Here is a 21,689-nt window from a genome sequence, read left to right on the forward strand (position 1 = left end):
GAAAATGATTTGCCTGCTATTTTTTATACAATGCGATTTGACCACAAACTGCTGCCATGAAGACTAAGGTGAAGATAAATACGAATTTCATTTTTCAACAGAAAACAAAGTGAATTTTTAATATATTAAATCGTCAAACTATCAAGAGAATGTAAACAAATATTTCAATGCAACGATCTTTCATAGTTTTAAAAATCCACGAGTGGTTCCCCAGTCGGTGAGGTTATTATTTCTTTCCGTTACTTTGCATGATGGATCCATATCTTTTTACCCTCTCGTTATACATATTAAACAAGTAATACATACAAACAAAAATACAATAATAGTATTGCATAATGATAGGTATTGAGATTTGTTGCAAATAGTTTTATTTATTATGTTGTTTAGTAATATAAGAAATATACGTATACTCTTCTGCAACATCTTTTCGTGAAGGAAGGCGCTGTTGTCGACTAAATGAGAGGAACTTGTTAGTCTATAATGGACGTGCGGTTAAAAATGGGAGAGCATGTTAGTTCACAGTTTTAACACGTAGCCAAGAACATGTTGTCGAAGATATTGAATATTTAAAATAATAAAGTTTTACTAGCGATTGGGGTAGCAACGTAGTATGTTACTCTAAATATGTATTTGGTTTCCAGGCACAAACTCTGCGTCTATAATATTTATTTAATCCAGTATGTAGTGGGTGAATTTATTGATAGCAACTAGCTCTCGTAAAAATCTTCATTAAAACAAACACTTTTTATGAGCAAAATGTTAGAAGCAAAATGGTAATTTTCAAATAATACCATCACCATTTAAATCCAAAGTCAATAATAAGGAACAGTTTTTATAAGGATATATTAAAAAGGTGAAAGCAATAATTATTAATCATGACATCAGTGTTTTTTTTTTTAAATGTTATTCTAAAGTTAGCTTTCAGCTGCGATAAATGTAGGCACCCAGTTTGTCGTTACCTAGTCATGATTTAATGCAGTAAATAGCTAGAAAACAATTTTAAAAAATAACAAAAATATTGCTTGTACCTACACGTTGGCATATCAAGACCGATTTGTATTATCTATGAATCGTAACTTTGATACGTCATGTGGGTCCAGGACCTCACTTCAATATGAGAGCTCTGGAAATAAAAACACAAGTTTATTTTATCGTAAAATACTGGCAAGTCAAAAAGAATGTATAATTTATTTCTTATAGGTATATCTTCTAGACGAAGTACATATTCTAAAATGTTGAATGTATACCAAAAAATATTTTAACATAGTTTAATTTCAGAAGTTTTATTTAAGTCATTATAAAACATTTTCATTAACTTACCAGCATTCAACCAGACTGAAAATTACCGTTTGTTTCTAGAGCTCTCATATAATATATTTAAATTATAGAACCCGGTAACTCACACTTCACACGTATTAGTATATATGGGGTTGGTATGAGGAAACATTCTTTATGGATGCTTTAGTTTAGATTGTGAAAATTAATGATTCTATACACCTATATAACTATAAAATATAATATGGATATTATGTACTGTATCAAATTAAGAGACTCGCGTTCTTCCACGGCGTATTTGGATTTTAGGTCAAATAATTCCGTTACAAAAGAAATAAAATAATTTCTTAGCATATCCATACCGTATACAGACTTATTTGAAACATTCAAGAGAATAGCCAAAACTGAAACAGATAATATATTAAAAAAAAAAAAAAAAAACAAGGTCGCTTGGCAATGTCCTCTATATACCCAAATACAGCGGCTTCTTGAGATCTAAGTAAACAAAAGTACCAATTGACACTGGATCTTGCGATATTTTTGGCTCGGCCGAATATCAAGGAGTTCCAGTGTGTCCAAGTGTTTCTGAGTGAGTGTGGCCTACAAGTGTAAATTGTTCTTTTTTTCTCTCCTGTAAATTTGTATTGTAATAACTGTATGAGTAATTATTGTAATAATATGTATTAACAGTGTGTGTTTAAACGTAAAGCTAAATAAGACTCAACTGAGACTTCGTAGATTATTAATAATAAAAAAAAATATTAGCGTTATTGTCACACAAAATTGTTCTCCACAAAATTACGTGCTCTGTAATTTTATCAAGAAAAATGGTTAGGTTGTCAAACACCAATCCAAAAAATCTCTCCTTACAGTCTAAGGAGAGATTTTTTTAAGCTGGTGTCCAGAAAATAAAAGTTACGATTTTTCTATGGTCCAGTAAAAACTCGAAACTTCGTATCAATGCAGTATAGTAAAGTTAACAAATCCAATTTAGGAGATGTATATACTCGTAGGTACAGATAAACCTTTTAGGTAAAGGGAAAAGAACAGTAAAATATGACATAATTAATAATAACAAACAATGATTTGAGTTACCCCATCTCCACCCGTCATGCATTTGCTGCCGCGATTTGTACACGGTTCCTTTCCATGACAAATAAACGTGTCTGAATGAAAATATTTTAGTAACACACTCTCTTGTACCGAAACGAAGCTGCACGGGACAGATGTAGCAACTATGCACCTTGGTGTTTAAAGAAAAAAATTAGTAAATAAAAAAAGAATCTTGACTTGATCTGCCTTCATTTACCAGCGTACTGAAACTCTGCCGAAATAGAGGAGTCAGAATTTGAAAGTGATGAATCTAAGGAGGGTTCGGAATCATTCCATCCTTCATATGACGCAGCAAACTTTTCAAATGCCTGAAAGTTGGCATTGGTTGACATCAAGTCAACATTGCTAATTAGGCCCCTCTGTGGACAAACAGCAGCTTTGGTCGGGTGTATGCAATAATAATATAATAGAACAATACAGTGAAAGTCAATGCTTAAGCAACTGGAGAATAAAATTCAATTATTTGAAAAAAAACCCCTAACTATTTAATATAGGTTTCCACAAAATATATTCAATAATTTAGAAAAAATATAGAAATCTTAATGGTGCTATCAAATACGTTAACCGCACGATAAACAGCATAGTAAAATATATTATCGGAAGTGCATTGGAAGAAGGCATGAAAACCGCGGAGTTACGAGTGCTAGTGGCAAAATGAAAGTAAATACTTCTTGTCACTATAAAACGATTGTAAATAAGTGTAAGAAGATGTATTAAAAATAGTTTAAAACATAAAATTCTCTTTGGTAAACAGCGATTGTATTGATAGCATACCCTGAAGAAAATATGTGACAGATCGCTTTTGATTCTCATTATCATAAGAAAAGAATAGGTGCGTGTAAATAGAATACAGAAATCGAAGAAATTTATCTTGGACCCGATCCAGCTTTATAATTTCGATGGATCTATGAGGCCTTCAAAGTGTATTGGCATATTACTGGAATACAAGATCAGACTGCATGGTACGGTATGAGAGGGTCTCAATAGTTTCAAAGGATTTAAGATTATCTGCAAATAGCGAACACGAAGAATGAGTTACACCGTAATCGAATAAAAATGAAAACAAAATTGTACCAAAGCTGGAAGTAATACCAGATTTCTTCAAATACTATCAACAAATTAGCGTCGTTTTTTTCGAATCAGGGACAAAAACACACATGAATGCTAAATGTTAATATTTGATACCTACTGAAATGTATCATAATTATTGAATGTTTTACAAAATATTTTAATTCATAAATTTAGTTAATAACATCGCTGGTTTAAAGGTAAAACTCATTATGTTACATTTTGATGTTCTGAGATAATGAGGTTTGAACATATTTTTTGCAATTAAAAATCCAATCTCAAATTAACATTTTTTCTTCTTTTTGCATAAAATGTTTAAAAAATCAGAGAATACATTGAAGGTAATCAGATTCTGTAAAAAAATTAGGAACATTTAAAAAAAAGAGTTTTTGTATATAATGAGTTTTTCCACACACATGTTTGTTAGTAAAGTGATAGTATGTCAATACTTTGGCAAGGGTTTCGCAATGTTTTTTATTGTTTTAGATTCTTTTTGAGTAGGTACTTACTAAATTTAATAATAATAAAAGAATAAAAATATTTAAAAACAGTTTTATTTTAACCAAAATAGGAATTCGTATCAATTAAAATTGAAAACAATTAAACATACACTGAGGTTAATAATAATTATTTCACATACACTGGTGGTGATAATAAGGACAAAACAATAATTATAATAAATTGAGGTAACATCCAAAACGTCTGGTTCTGGTAATGTGTCTAATGTGTCGCGATCAATAGATGGTAAATTTTGATACCAATATCTTAGCTCTTGCGGAATGTCACCGATTTTACACAACTTCATAAGATCCTTTTTTTTCAAATTAGATATTGGTAATATGGATTGATATGCACCTACTAATTGTGGAATAACATTACTCCGTCTCCCTTTCCCGCTGCATAAATTTTTCTACAAGGTCCTGTATGGTTATACCGATATTGGATAATTCCAGGTATTTTTTTCTCATAATGTAGACATTTAATTTGGAGCCACATTACTAGCTCTCCATTATCATCTATGTTCCTATTATTTATAAATTTTAAATTTCTTCGTCGTATCGGGTCTTCAATAGCTATAATGTGTAGCTCCAGAAGTTAGCGAAGGTAACACCATTTTCCTCGGCTTGAAAGATATAGTCGAAGTTGCAGCTTACTGGACAAGCTTTGCATGAAAATAGGCGCTCCATGCTTTGCATTTCACCACACTCGCAGGTTGGGTCATCAGAGAACCCCCATTTCACCTTGTCTCGGGTGCGCCCTACTATGGTTCTCAGTCTGTTTAGGGCTTTCCATGTGTGATACCCAAGACTGGCTCCATGTGGGAGGTGCTCTGCTGGCTTTACCTAATCTTCAAAACCCTCAGAGGCTAGGTTCGCCTCTCATGCGGATAGTCTTATCTTATTCGGGTGGGACGGTCAGACGTATAGTTGTCGCCATAAAGCCTTTTATGGATTTTAGCCTTGTTTTGCACATTTGATACCCATGCATGACGTGTTGCGGACCCTCTCTTGGGCTGGCTTTTCAACTCGGGCTGCAGTTTGAAGTCGGATTAGAGGGGGGGGCTGTTCCTGAAAGCACGAGAACTTTAGTGACAGGCGTAGATTTCAAGCACCCCGTCACGATCTGGCAGGTTTCGTTAAGCGCAGTCGTCCACTTGTCTCGTGTGCGCAGACATGTGCCACACCGGACAGGCATACTCGGTCACCGAGGTGCATAGTGCAAGGGCTGAGACCCTGAGTGTATGTAGTTGAACTCCCTACGTATTACTGCTTAGCTTTCTCATAATACTCTTATGTTGCTGCTGTCTTCATTTTAGTATTAATGCAGTGTTGCTAATAGGACAGCGTCTGATCTAAGGTGATTCCCAGCTATTTGTTGGCTGTTTGTGGGTTCTAAATGCACCCCATCCCAAACGACATCAAGCAATTTCCCTGCGTCCATGTTTTGGAGATGCAACGCTACTACCTGTGTTTCACCTGGATTTGGCTTAAGTTGATTTAGGTCGTAGTATGTCTTTAACTCGCTTAATGTATCTTTAAGCTGTTTCTCAATCACTTCGAAGCTATTGCTTTGGTATAACATGGCTAGATCATCTGCATAGAGGAAATGTTTTGTGTTGACTCCGATTGGCTGACCATTAGTATAAACGTTGAACAGTATGGGTGTCAAGACGGCACCTTGTGAAAGGCCGTTCCATTGTTGTCTCCAACGGCTGCGTTTTCCGTCCAGTGTTACAAAGAATCTTTGTTTGGCCAGAAGGTTTTCAATCACTCCTGTTATTTTGAAATCATTCATCAGGTTATAAATGTAAAGTTTACTTAGTAGAATTCTATGGTTAACTGTATCGTACGCGGCTGTTAAGTCTACGAAGGGAAACTCTTAATGTGACCGATAACCAGTTTCATGTTTGCCTTACTAGTTTTATTGGCTGGACTTTTTTCCCCTCTTCGGTCATTGTTTCTGAATGATCCAGTTTCGCTTAATCCAGCCAAAGCTGTATTAATTGGTCCATTTGAAATTCATAATATTTTTAACGTTCCGGCAGTATTTACATTAAACTTATTAACAACATCATTCTGATTATTTAGTATAAGTATCATTTATTCTCATCTTGTAAAAAAAATCAACCAGTAATATACAGTTGGCACAAGATGATAGTTATCGACAATGCAAACCACAGATAATACACTCACTAACTTACTCATAGACCTGTTTACAGTTCAGGAAAAAATCATTATGTGCGGGAATGACTTTTTCCTGAACATAAATCTTTAATAAGTACTGATAATGATTTCTTCCACAGTTTTTTTCCGTTAATAAGCTAGCTATCGTCACAGTGACTTTTTCCAGCAATAGATATGGTAAAAAATAGTGGATATAATGAAAAAACTCATTTTGGCCAAAAGTGCACATAATGAGTTTTACCTCCAAACCAGCGAACTGATAATTTAAGTGAACCTAAGTTTAGCGCGAAAAATTTTCTTGCGCGTATAATATAGGTATTATTATTATTATTATTATATTTTCACATTTTGATATCCACTGAACTCTTACGACACGAGCAACCACATCCTTATGTGACCCTTTACATGTAATATTTCTTCCTACCATCGTTTTACAAATAGTATTTTTTTAATATGGATCTGGGTAAACATGTTTTCTAATGTTTTACTATTCAGATTTTAGAATAACGGAATTACTACTCTCTCTTGTTAACTAACTGAAATGAGGAAGAAGGTACCTAATTATTGAAGCTTTATTTATAGGTGAAATTATTATTGTTTTTGTCATACTGTGTAGAATATGATAACTAGGCTTAGGATTCTTAGGTATTTAATTCATAACAAAATATCAAAAATATCTATCTGTTTCAGACAATTTTGAAACATGTAAGCCCTATTTTAAATATTTTTGGATAATTACATATTTTTACATATTCTAGGTTTAAGCATATATTTTCACATAAACACAAAATTTCAATTTCAAATTCAAATTAAAATAAGAAAAGTTTCTGGACTATTTGAAATAAAAATATGTACAAAATTAAATAGTGTTTTAAATAAAAATACTGGACTTCAAACGCTGCAGAATATAATAGCTGTTTTGGAAAATCCAACAGATGCCTCAGATATTTCAATTTTTTCTACTTCAGAAATAGTTTCATTTACATACGCAATAATAACATCTGTATAAGTGGAAAGAAGTTTTTCCATGTATAAAAATTTGCTAAGATCAAATTGTCAAATATTCACTTTCAAAAATTTGAAGCATATTTTATTATTTATTGTAATAAAGCGTTTCCTGTTTGTGAATAATAAATTAAACTGTTGAAATATATATGATTTATTGTAATACTAAATTTTTAGCACCTATTTTTGTTAAGCTAAGGCTAAGCTAAGGGCGTCCTACTCAATTACGACGAATTTAACTACTAGTTTTTACATAAAATGCTTATCAAGTTGCGTTAATGTTGACTATCGGTTTTTGTACTAAATCACGGTATCAATTAGGTAAGTGCCCTAATTACGAGCCGACGCCCGGATCACTTTAAATTTTACTTAAAACATACTTGATAGTATATACCTATCGACTAGTAGTTAGTATATCGTAATTAAAGGCCGAGGTAAGATTTTGTAAATATCGATTTAAGGACTAATTGTACCAGCCCATAGAAGGCTCTGTGCCACTCGGATCGTTGTGGACGTTTTTTGTGGTCAATAAGGAGGTTAAGTGCTAAATTTCAGTTCCCTATTTCGGAGGTCCACCATGTGTAAAAACTTTACTGGAGTGTAAGGTGCTGTGTTGTATGATTTTATTAAAGCTCTAGCCTGGGGGCTCGGTGTAGCAGGTTAACAAAATAAGTGAGATAATAAACACACATCGCAAATTTTCTCGAATAAATAGTAAAAAAAGTTGTCTACGGTTCTATTTTACTTAAATAATATTAATATTTTAAGATATTATGTGGATGTGCGATTTAATTTTTAATTTGTATGATTTTTATTTGATGTATTCAGATATTTAAAAAAATCGCTAAAATTACACTGAATAAATTGTACCTTTCGAAAAACACTACTGTAGGACGTGACACTACTGCCTTAGTGATAGATAGGGGGGGGGGGGCGTTTCAAGATGTGGGTGCCATGATCACGGAAGAAAAAGCTCTGGATATGGCCATGGAACCTGGTTTTTTATTTTTTTTATTTTAAGTGTAGTAGGTAGTACCTAATACTAAATCAATCAAAACAGACATTTCATTTTTTGTAGCGTTTCTTTAAAAATGGTCATCAGCTGATTTACAACACCTGATTAGGAGCCATTTCTGACTTAATTAGAATAGATTGCGAGCTCGTAAAATATTTCAGCCGAAATAAAGTAAAAAACATATTTCCACGTTGGTTATTACGGTCTAATAATATCAGTGAATTCAAGTGATATGGCCCAATACTTAAGTGTAATGAAAATTAGTGCAGTTAATTTAAATCTCACTTCAAATATGAATTTTAGGTTACTAGGGAATATCCGTTCCAACCTGGAAATTGTTCAGTAGCAGCCGTAAAGATTGGACGTTTGCCGGAATACTAAAGATCTATTGAATAAGTTAATTAGGACTATTTACCTATCTTATATGAATATTAAATTAAAAATAAGTCAATATTATAATATTAGGTCTAACAAACGGTTTACGAAGGTCAAACAGGTCAATTAATGTACGCCAGTTGTTTGTTGTGCTAATACATATTATTATACGCGTAGTGTGAATGTGGCCCTATTAAAGTTGTTTACTCACTGCGGACCAGTTAATTACTATTTATTTATCATCCTAATAGTATCTAATGCTGACACGGCAGCCGTCTTGTCAGCGCTGTATGAATAACTGTATCAGAACTGTTTATTAATTGTAAAAAATAATACAAAAATTAACTTTTATTTGAAAATGATTTCGGACCACCGCGGATGTTCTTGACGAAGCGCATTCTGGATTGACACGTTTACGGGGAATGGAACAACTGGGCACCAGGATAATTGGGCGCTGCACTGTCGAATGAAATAAATAGACGTTCGTTACGATTTTATACAGAACGTTATCGAAGAATTTTTAATAAATTTCTATCTACTACTCAGTAGTTTTAATTCAATTTTCTTTTAACATACTATTTTTTTTTGCGGATTGAGAATTATCATGCCTGAAGCTTTATATAAAAATAAAAGAACTCTCTTCTCATTGGAAATTATACATATGCACAATTAAATCATTATTAATAACCTACGTGTGCATATTTAAATTCTCACCAAGTATTAAATAATATTATCATTATTTAAATATAAATAATATTATTATATATATTAAATAGTAGGTATAATTCATGAATGTCTATTTATTTTCGAATTTATTCGATTGCATGGCCCCCAGTTGTCCGGGCGACGAATCGTCCTAGATCCCTTTTACGTGCACTGCTTGCGTATATCGCGAACAATGTTGGCTTTCAAGTCGCCAATATGTTGTTAGTCTATCAGCATAAACCAGTGACCTTACGTTTCCCTATAAGGAATAATCCAAAGGTGTCAAATCAAAACGACCTCAGAGGTCAATTGATAGGTTCATTTCTCGAAATCAACTTACAACAATTAGTCGACAGTCACTGTCGCCGTATAGCACGTTGCGCTATCTTGTTGAAACCACATCTCATCAGGATCAATGTCATCAATATTTTCAAAAAAAATATCTTAAATCATGGTCCGGTAACCATCTCCATTGACCATAACACAAGCTCCGGCCTCATTTTTTAATATATCCAATGATGCCACCTGCGCATAAACCGCACCTAAAGGTTCATTTTTGTAAATGTAATGGAGACTGCAACATTCTTAAAACGATACATACCTACATGTAAAAAACTATAAAACTGTGATGTCTGCTCATTGAAATGCTCATATTTCTATAATATTATCTCATTGGCTGAAAACCACCCCATATATTATTTATCAATCGATACCTCATTGACTGCATATCATTTTTAATACCGATACGCCAACCAATAAATTGCTACGAATTCTTTAACTATACGAAAATATTATTATGTATGCATTAAATATATGTGAATTTAGGAAGAAGCCTATTCTATATGGCGAATCAATGGCAACGCAAAGGCCTCTGCCTGCTTCTTCCACTCTTCTCGGTCCTTATTACTTTGCTGTCAAGTACTTCCACTGAACTGCATGACTTCGTCGATCCAGCGGGGTTTAGGATACCATACGACGTTTAGTGTTCCTTGGGTACCACTGTATAATGGGATTCGCTACCATTCGTCACATATTCGTCCATACACCGAGTGATATATCCAGCTCATTGGCATTTTATTTACTTGGCGAACTCTATCAAAAGGCTACCTACTTTTCTATTGGTGTATTTTGTGGTCTTTTCGCGGTATACCCAACATGCACCTTCCATGTTTCGTCACGCTACTCATTAATTTATATATATACTTAATAATTTTCTTCTATATAATTAAATAAAAATGTTGAATATGAATATATTAAAATAAAATATATTTCATACACAATTTCGCACAAAACTTTCCCGTGACAACATTTATTATAATTCTCTCGGCGGGAAGCGATAGTGTTAGGTACTCAATAGATATTAGAAATTGATGTTGAGTAAATATTTTTGAATTCCTGATAATATGAAATATTGGCTATTAGTTGCTGGTATGCTGAGAAAAAATTTCAGAGCATTTCAAATTTTTGCAGACTCTGACCTATCAATTATGAAAGTTTCCATTCGTTATAGCTGTATAACCTCATTGTTGATTGTGTTTTTATTTCTAACATTGCTTGTCATTTCTTTATATAGGTATCGCTTCCTGAAAGCAATGGTGAGATAAGTAAAAATATTAATTTAAAGATAATTGAACTAGTCAAATCGTTAACTAGGAATATGTTTATTTTGTTTTTTCTGCGGTTTATATTAGATATCAATTATCCAACTGTTGCTTTGAAGTTACATGACATTTTTCAATAAATGAAAAATATTTAAGTATATATTTTTTAAATCTCATTGATTCATTATGTAGGTGTAACTTTCAGCAGTCGATTGGTTTTTTTATCTCAAAATCTATTTTATTTCACTTTATCTCACTGCTGCTTTCAGGTAGCGATATTTATTATATTTTTAAGATTTTTTTGAATATTTTTTATATCAGTCTCTTAGTAATTGTATTTTTTATTATAGCCGGCGGGAGGTGCGAGCAGTGACGTCACTAGTCAAAATGCCGCCCCTAGGCAGTGCCAAAATGCCGCCACATTTTTTTTATACAGTAAATACTTTATCATCCATTTATGACTCCAATATCTAAGAAATGTATTGTATGGATACATTACTAACGATATATCTTGCACTAAATCTAATTTAAATGCCATATCTGCTTCAATAGACAATATTGCGTGTCTACGGTTTCAGATAGTTACATTTAAAAATACACTTGACAACTTCCAAAACTCGCGAGTGACTGGCAAACATATTTGGATACATTTTAAATTAGGTATGCACTTGTCATTGCTGTTCACCAAGAACATGATGGACAATGGAAGTAAACTAGATATCGCGAACCCAACAAAAAATCCTTACCTTATTATTACATTTTGTTTACAACCAGTTAGCTGATTTTTTAATGAATTTTTCTATTTATTATATACCTAGTGATTCTCCTCGATTTGCCGCCCTTTGGGTAACTGCCGCCCCCAAGCGACGCTCAATCTGCCTACCCCCACGGGACGTCACTGGGTGCAAGACATGATGATGGACCGAGGGAAGTGGCGCGATCCTGTGCTTTCTCTATGTCCCAATGCTGGGGCGTGACTGAGTGAAGTAAGTATTTAATAATTATACTTTCTGTGTCCACCAGTTATTGGGACTATCACCAAACTTCTTCATTTATTATACTCATCAAATCGTTTCCTTCTTATATGGATCCTGTAGGTTGAACTTAATTAGTAAATAATATATTTGTATAATATAGCCATACAGGAGAATATAATATGTACTGTAATCTCTTTCTGAGGTTATGTTTTGATGTAATGTGATACCAATTAAGACATTTTTTTTAAATTCATTAGAGAGATATTCTTTATTTAATCATTAGTTATGTTTATAGTATCAGCCATATTATCAATATTAATTAGTAATTTATAGTATAATTGAGCGCAGTTATACGCAAAGCAGCCAGTCCACACAAACCTCAAACACAGATAGATGCACTTTTATGTTAAGTGTGTTTCTTTAAATCCACAAAGCCTCTGTATAAATACTGTTTGTATCTTTTGAATGATATATTTATATATTATATAAATATTATACCTATATGATTTTGTGTATTTTTTAAAAATATAAAACCTAAAATCTATGAAATTTTGGTGTTTTAGCAGTCCAGGCAGTCTTGTGCACAACCGTTTTTGAGAATGTCCGTTCTGGAATGCAGCTAACTCTTATTTTTGTAAGAAAAATCTTTATTTGTGTATATATTTTTTTAAAAAAAACCTTACAAGTATTATGAAAATTTCAAAGTCCAGAAAATAATTCGAAAAACTTATAAATTAATATTTAGATTTTTACATGAAAAATCTATATATTAAATTGTATTTATATTATATATAAAATAATGAAAAGCATATAATGTAATTGCCAAAATAATGTTTATTACTTAATTTAATGTAGAAAAACATAATATTATCATGTGGTTTTTTTGTGTAGATCGAAAATGGTATATTTTTAAAAAGCATTTATATGACATTTTTGTATGACAGCAGCTTGATCGCTTTATGCAGATCAAAAATTTCATATTCTGCGATTTATAAAATATGAAATTTATGAGATTTTTGTTTGACAGCAGCTTGGCTGATTTGTGCAGAACGTAAAACAAACGTGTGAGATTATGGAAATCACAATAACTCATTTTTTTCAAAATTGTGGTCTGGCTGCTTTATGTATAACTACGCTCAAATATACTGGAATTTATTTTTTTGGTATTGTAACATTTACATTTTCATACAATGAAAATATGGTATAATATATATAAATAAATGTTTTGATGAGGATACGGGCAATAGAAATGTAGGGAACTTTTACACGGTTAAAATACTATTATTGGTGTTTATATCTTTGCTTGTCATATCACTGCATGTCATTTTCTAAATAATATTATATAAAATAATATTATTTATGGTCTTGAATCGGATTAAGTACATGTATAATACAATTACTACTTAAAAAAAATATTGTGAAAAAACATCGTCAGGCAAAGATTTTGAAGTAAAACTCTGTTCAATGGCGGAAAGTGAATTGTATTATTAAGGCTAATGATTATTTAACTACACGTTATTTTGAATTGCAGTTTCATTTAGGTAGGTATAATAAGTTTAAAACGATATGTTCTCTGATTTTTTGTTTTACACAGCCGCACTAAAATAAAAATGTTTTCATTGCATTAGTCTGATCAGCAGCATGAAAGAGGGTTTTTTTATACAACGGACCGTGACTTAACAATAATTGACCATATGATGATTATTTGTTTAGATTAATAATTACGTGAAATAGAAGGTAAGTAAACAAAAAAGGGTGGTAACGACAGGCATAATATAATATTAAACTATTTATATATATAATGTATTTATATATTATATATATAATGTCGATGAAAATTAAATGAATTATTCTACTTACGATGTGGTATGACTAGCGGATTCGCTCATTGAACCGAGGTAACGTAGACATCGCAAACTGTGGTCATTAACACCAAGGCGAAGACAAATGCAAATTTCATTTTATACAGCTGATAAAGTTTATTTTCAATATTATATTAAAACGTCGACTATCGAGAGAATGTAAAAAATATTTCTAAGTTACGATCTTTTATAGTTCCAAAACCTACCAGTGATTTCCAATCGGAAAGGTAATTATTATTTGTTATCTTAAAATGTGGATTTTTTTCTCTTCTGATTGTATTGAACATTTTTTAACGATATTTTGATTGGACATCCATAAATAGAGATAACAATGTCATTACAGAGAGATATTGAGATCTGCTTTGTTAAAAGTGTAAAGTAATTATGTAATGACAAAGAATACCCATACATATTTAGCTATTTTTTCTTTGATAAGTACATTAAATGTTTATTATATTTTTCATAATCCTGGGTAGTAATTTTACGTATACGATGATTGTGATAGTATTTTTGCTTATTAATCGCACTGTATTTAAAGAATCTGTTAATAAAAATGACAATTTCTATTTTCGTAAAATCTTGAAAAGTCAACTGATGTACCTATATTATTATGTATCTATTCTGAACTAAATATTTTCAAATTTTGTATGTATACCAATAAAATATAACATTTTGTATGTATACCAATAAAATATACCATTTTGTATTCTAATTTATATAGCATGTCACTTGTTGAAAATGGACATCCTTTTAGTGGTTAACATTGAAACCCTACACATCGACGTGCCCTAGAAAAACCATGATAAGTCTGAAAATAGCGTTTTAAGTTTTATTAGCTTTTTATAATATCATATTTTTTGTGCATGTCCTGTAAAAATTTCAGGTCTCTAGCATAAAAATTGACAAAGTTAGGTTTTCGACAATGGTGCTCTATATCTACATATCGCATCGACCAAATTTGTGTTCACATAAATATCCGAGGAGTATAGTCATATATCAATAAAAAAAGTGTACTGCGTTTTATTTTACGAGTAAGAAGGTTGTTATACTTGCAATAACAGTCTTTAACGGAGATCCTAATATACGGCATGGTTTATATTGACGTATCACATTAGTTTTGAAAAATATATTGGTTTATCTTCGGTAAATATTGGAATTTGCAGTAGGTAAATGCAGTTTTAGTTAAAAAGCTACTCACTAGTCACTAGTACTAGTGTTTTATTATCAAAATATTATATTATTGAATATAAAACAAACAAAATAGAAAAGAATTATTTTGTACTAATATAGGTAGGTACTTTTACTATACTAGGACACAGTAATAATGTTTAAATATTGATTATTCATTATATTTATTCATCAGCCAATTTCAATCCACCGCAAAATAAAGACCTCTACAAGCTTTCTTCGACTATTTTCGGTTAATTACTCTTCTACTTAGATACCCAAAAAACAATGTTGTAGGTAATGTTCAAGTTTGAAATTGTTATATTATTTGATATTAAACAAATATCCAATAGAAAACGATATGGATATATCATTATAATAATTCACTGTTTCAATTATTTAGATGAGTAAAAAAAGTATGTAATTATAAATAAACTTAATTTAAATAAATACCCAGCAGAAAACGACATATTTTAATTAAATATTATTACCTATCACTAGAAAACAAATTGTTTTGCAATTAAAAATGTACCCACCTAAAATATCCGATCATGTCCGATCATAATGAGGCCCCCCACAGATTGGAGAACAGGTTTTGTTTTTACGAGAAATGGATGTCAGCCACTTGCTCAACCTATTAGGTACGTACTCTGACTCCGACCACAAATTGAAAAACAATTTGTATCTATTTTTCAGACCCATGATTCAACCTCGGAACCCACGATGTTATAGGCCGATGCTTATACCTATAATATTATGTTTTAATTTCAAATCATTATTTTATTTTCGGTACAGTATGACACATTTTGATTAAATTAGTCTTGTACATCGATAATAACAACTAGGCAGTATTTGCATGTTTAAATTACAAAATATTTTATAATTTAAAAGGAAGGACTTATCTAGCTAGCAAATACAAGAGAGTTTATTTTATTATTCTCTTAGTAAAATTCTTACTAATTACGGAATAATATTTATGACTTAAGAAAGTGAAAAAAATCATTTTTATTACTCTTTCAAATGGTGAGAATTTCCGAAAGGCTTACTAATTGATTTGTACACATTGGGACCAACTTAAGCTCATTGTAAAACTTAAATACGTCCGACGTGTTAATTTTATGTTTGCAATAATATAAAAGGGTATATATTATTATTACTTTGTACATTGAATGTTTCTCGAAAACGAGCTCTGTGGATTATAAATTATTATTACATGTCGGTCACCTAAAAGAAAAGATTAGCCGGGTTTTTTGAAAACTTATTTTATCTATTATTTTCAATAGAATTTTACCGAAAAACGTGTATAATAGTCAGTTTATGAATCATTTATTGTTGTCTAGAATCTAGGTAAATAATATGTATGAGATGGGATTAACATATTGTGGTATCCCCGGTAGGTATAATATCAAACAAAATATCAATTGGTTTTGAAAAATCTAGTACCTACTCTCATATATACTTACCTCGTAATAATTTATTGAATATGATTGTTTTAAAATATGAAAACTAGCATAAATAGTAATTACTATTTTTTATCTAAGTTAAATCGGTCGGAGTTATATAGATCGATCAAAATAGTAAGTTAAATAAAGTGCTATGAATGATAATTGATATTAAACTATGTTTTTTTGAGAAAGTATTTAATAAAACTCTACGTAATTGATTAGATTAGATAACAATATGATGTATCATTTAAAGAAAATACTCGTTAAAAGCCAACCGTTTAGAAAAATGCAGATTCGTACCACGATTATTTAAATTTTAAACTAAATATTACAATGTTGGGGAGGCACATATTTATTTTATCTTTCCAAATAAATTATTGCAATCATGACACCTCGTATTAATTAGCATAACTGAGTTCAATTAAGACGTACTTATACTGATGTTTCATGATTTATGTTGACAATTAAATATAATTCAACTATGTTTACTAATCGATAATTAAACTCATATCAACAATAAACATTAGAAAAACAAAACGAAAGTTAATATGATCACTGTATCAGTATTTATAAGCTTTTAATTACAATTTTACAAGATCAATTACAGAAAGATATTATGTTGCAAAAATTGAATTGAAAAAAGTGAATAGAAGGTAGGTACTGAAAAGGTTATCACTTTTCACTCTTGCTACAGCAGAACTACATAATGTTGTATCAATGTTATTTTAGATAGGTAATTACCTAATAGTGATTATAGAATGTGTATGTAATACAAGCCTAGTATAAATTTTATATGAATTTAACTTCTGCTGATGAACATTTTAATAATGCCATCTCATTTGATAACAAAAGTGAATTCAGCTGTCTTTAAATAATAATTATTAGGTTATAAATAACACTTTCCTTAGGCTTATTAGTATTAAAATTTGTGAAACTAATAAACCTACTTAAATATATTTTTTCCAACATTTCGATGCTTTGGTAGGTACATTTGTGCCAAATTGTTATGTATAATATTATATTCCACTAGTTATTTAATATTTTTGTATTTTTGTATTGAACAATAATAATTATGTGTGTTCTAAAGTGATAATTACTAATTTAATTCACTCAGTATATCCTTTATGTAAACCATTAACGAACTTATAATGATTTATTTAATGAAATATATTATCTCTCTGGTTTCGATAATTGTACTGAATATTAATTAAATTAAAATTGTTCTAGCGATATACATAACCATTAACATTACATTGTTTTTTTCTATCTATTCTATATTTTTAATGAAAAATTTGTTACGAAGTAGGTATAAAAAATATATATTTTATTGATGGTGTAGTAAGTTGTGTTATGTACTAATTTCCTCATAACTTCTTTATTATTCCATTATAAACATTTTTCCTGAATGTTTATTATTTCGTAATGTACATATTCTGATTATTTATAAAAATATCAATAATAATTTGCAAAAAAACATAAAAAGTCATACTTAAATACATTTAAATTATAAAAACTCCGTATAAAAATATATATATATATCAATATGTCCCTATATCCCTTGTTAAGATTTTATAGACACGCTGTACTATTTCGAGTTAAATATTGCGCAATGTCAATTTTTTCCGTAAAAGAGCGTTATAACTATAGTTGTAATTAATAAAATCGTATGGAGTAAGAAAAATGCGACGTAAAATAAGGTTTCTATCTCAGAATATGAATGTGTTATGCGGAGTCAGTAATCTATTTCGTCCGCGCAAAAGCATGTTGAATCGAGTCAAAATATAAAGTGCGTAATATTATTCCAAATAAAAACGATTTTTGGACATTATCTCAGCTGTTAATTAATGAATCATCATTAAATTTTGATAGGAATATAGACCATAAAATGGTCTATCTGATTTATTTAAATAAAATAAGAAAAAACTTACTCATTTTATATGATGAATTTAATAGCGTAAATATTTTAGTTTTTTCGCTCTCCTGAACATTTATGATTTTAGACTTATCATGGTTTTTCCTGGGGCCGTCGACATATAGAGTGACCATTATTCTGTGTCATTACTACTTATTGATTACAAATATTTTTTTAATTCTGAAAACCATATAAATCAAAATAACGCTAAAATGTAGAAAAACAACGGTTAGGAAAATTTTTTAACAAATTTTAATATTTTTGCGTCAATATTAATTAAATTTGTAGAATTGACTGCCCTAGTCAAATCAACTTTTAAATGCAAATACCTCTTTTGTCAGATATAAGGTACCCTGTATTATATAAGTCATCATTTTTAAGGCTAACTAGGCAAAAACCAGTATTTTCTGTAATATCACAATCGATCTAATGTCAGTATCTACTAGTAGGACATATTGTTGGATTTTTTTTAGCAATAAAACATTATAATGGATCGCATTGTTTGTTATTTAATATCTAATTTTTATATAATTATAAATAATGTGAAAAAATAAAATAAGATACAATACTTATTAATATTAGCCAATCATACTCTCATATTCGAACGATAATTTCCACAGTAATGCCATACTTTATTTGAATCATCTGAAATATGTCGTATATTATTTATGATAACCATGGTAACCACAAGTAAGGATTGTTTTGCTTAGTGAAATATTGTTTCGGTTTGTGAATTTTCTCCTTTTTCTATGTGATTAGTTGTCAAAACTAAGTTTACTAATATTTAAAAAAAATGTGATAAATACATTACTTTTGTTTGGTATTATTCAGTTTATGTGAAAACTATTTTCTAAATGTGTCAATATTTTTTGTTGTGAATTTTGACTAATTGCGATTAAATTCCACCCAGTATTATTATAGATCTACCATTATAAATTGGTATTTCAGTGAAGCACTAGTCTCACATTAAGAATGTTGCCATATTTACTAAAAATTGGTTATATATATAAAATTTTATTAGTAGTTTGTACATATATTATTGAAATAAAATGCATTACTCTTTCTTATATAAGCACGAGAAAAAATACATATGTTGGAAAAATCAGAAATTGGGAAATGTGAAATAGGATTGTCCTAGTTTAGTCTTAGATACAAAAATATAATAAAAATGCGAAAATAAATTTAATTAATCCTAAAAAAACATTAAAAAAATATCAACACGATCTCATCAATGAATTATGTAGGTAATCAAAAATAAAACTTTACAGAATACACAATAACTATTAATTACACAAACAGAGACCCCTGAAATATAGAATATTTATTACATCTTAATTTAATAATGCATACATGTTGATAACTCTGTTGAGTTCTTGTTATGCAATTCGACCTTGTAAATGTCAGTTCAGTTTATAATTTGCTAATTTACTTTATAGATCTGTTTGCATTAATAATTAATAATAGATAAGTATTATTTTATATTGCAATCCAATGTTAATAATATTTTATATCATAACTTTTTGGACAAAACTAAAAAATATGAAATTACTTGCATATTATGTAATAAGCACTAAACAACTGACAGTATAGACGGTTAACTTAATGTAACAATTAATCTCCTCAATACATAAATATGATAAACTACCATCGATAGCCGCCTATAGCCGCCTTGTGTATAGAATAGACCAACTGATCGAGTTGGTAGCTGAATCGGTCCGTGTAATTTCTGCTAAACGTCGATGATTGGTTATAACAATAATTGGCTCGATCGATGATTCTAGTTGGGTGTGCTGAGTCTGCTGGTGTAATTAAGCCTAAGGCGTAAAACCCACTTAACGGAGCGAGTGGGGCTCTCGCGCAAAATTTCACAAGTGGCGTGTAAATCATCGAAAATACAACGTAATCAAATACGCCAGCGCACACTGGATTTGACGACACTTTGTGCCTGCCTGCCCCATGAGTCACCGTTGGTGGCTTTTCAGCCGGACGAATTAACGAAAATACAACGTAGTCCATTCATTGAACACGGCGAGCAAAATCACGCTCTGGAAGCGTCGTCGATAGAAGCCGTCGTCGTCGGCGAGAAGCCATTATTTAATAACAGAGAACTCATTGTTTAGTTATTGCGTAATTACAAGCCCCAAGAAATAATATAATATTTTTATTGCTTTGTTATGAGAGACGCTGATAATAATAATTATTTTGTGCTTCTTGGGCCCCTTTTTACATAGGTGAAGGGTAATGCGCGGGTGGGAGGGGGCCTACTCAGTAGTGAGCGCACCGAACGCTTTTTTGGTGGGCTTTATGCCTTACCTATTTTTTTCGCGCGTATTATATACGTATAATATAGGTTCACATTTTGATATTCATTGGACTTGTGCCGATCGGCGCTGACGACGCGAGGAAGCACATCCTTTATTCGACCCATCACATATATTATTTCTGCCAAACATAATTTTACAAATAATAGTCACTTTTTAATATGGATCTGGGTAAACGTGTTCTCTAATGTTTTGGTATTCAGATTTCTAACGGAATTAACACTTTTTCTTAACTCACCCCAGCGTCTGTTTAAAGGGAAAATTATTTGTTATTATGATTTTCATCATACTATTTTTATGTGGTAAATAATAATTTTGTACGAAAACAATATTTATTTTGGAACAGAATTAACATATTAACAATATTTAAAGAAGAAGAGAAAATAAAAACATCATCAATATTGCATTATTAATTACCTATTTAAAAAATATATAGTAATAGTTATATAAAATAACGTCCGCCTAAACTCATCCTAACAGCTGATGTGCAATATTTTAACATACAAAGCGATTTGACCAGAATGGCAGGATAGTTCTGCACATTAGGAGAACAAACAACTAATGCTCCCGGTTTCTAAACTAGTCATCAAGGCTACACAAATCAATACTATCAATAAGTACAGAGTTCTTATTTACACCGTGAATAAATACGGAAGACATAGCTACGTGGCAAAATCAAACGATATTATTATTTTCTAAAATCTAACGTTCAGACTACGTTTTAATATAAACTATAATAATTATTATATCATTACTTACTTCACTTTGATACATCCCACCATCGAAGCACAAAGCAAACACAATGTGGTATTATTTATTTTAGTCCAACGCCATTTTTGCCATTTCGCTTCTCTTAACATATCATTTCTGCAGCACGTATGTGTAATAATATAATAATTATACTAATATGTAGTAACGCTGTACAATAGTTTAGGTGGGGTTGACCACAAATGTATGTGATTTGTACATCAAGAGCGAACTCGGACGGATTCCGGTGTTTTCATTTCCAACTAAATGTTTGTGACGTTTTGTAAAGCATGTGTGCTTCCTGTCAGGTGCTTTGTGCTATGACGCGTTTCAAATTTTCAGAATCGATGTCTCCAGCGAATCTTACAGGTACACTGGTATCACCGCGTTACAAACTGTCGAGCTAGCGAGAAAATG

The 21,689-nt window shown here is 30.9% G+C and overlaps 1 long non-coding RNA gene across 3 annotated transcripts in view; it reads left to right on the top strand.

Annotated features, from left to right (window-relative positions):
* LOC147063386 (uncharacterized) overlaps positions 1 to 21,689 on the top strand; it is a 55,264-nt gene that overhangs the window by 11,874 nt on the left and 21,701 nt on the right. For 2 of the 3 annotated variants that reach the window (XR_015072072.1, XR_015072070.1), the window contains exons 2-3: positions 11,192 to 11,276; positions 11,660 to 11,827. This is a non-coding gene — a long non-coding RNA (uncharacterized LOC147063386). Of the gene's footprint in view, positions 1 to 11,191; positions 11,277 to 11,659; positions 11,828 to 12,381; positions 12,453 to 21,689 lie in introns of all 3 variants that reach the window. The other variant, XR_015072071.1, reaches the window with a different exon arrangement.

The sequence above is a fragment of the Rhyacophila brunnea genome, unplaced genomic scaffold (genome assembly GCF_057557595.1).
Source record: "Rhyacophila brunnea isolate RB1 unplaced genomic scaffold, BYU_Rbru_1.0 scaffold_9, whole genome shotgun sequence".
In the NCBI taxonomy this organism is placed as follows: Eukaryota; Metazoa; Arthropoda; class Insecta; order Trichoptera; family Rhyacophilidae; genus Rhyacophila; species Rhyacophila brunnea.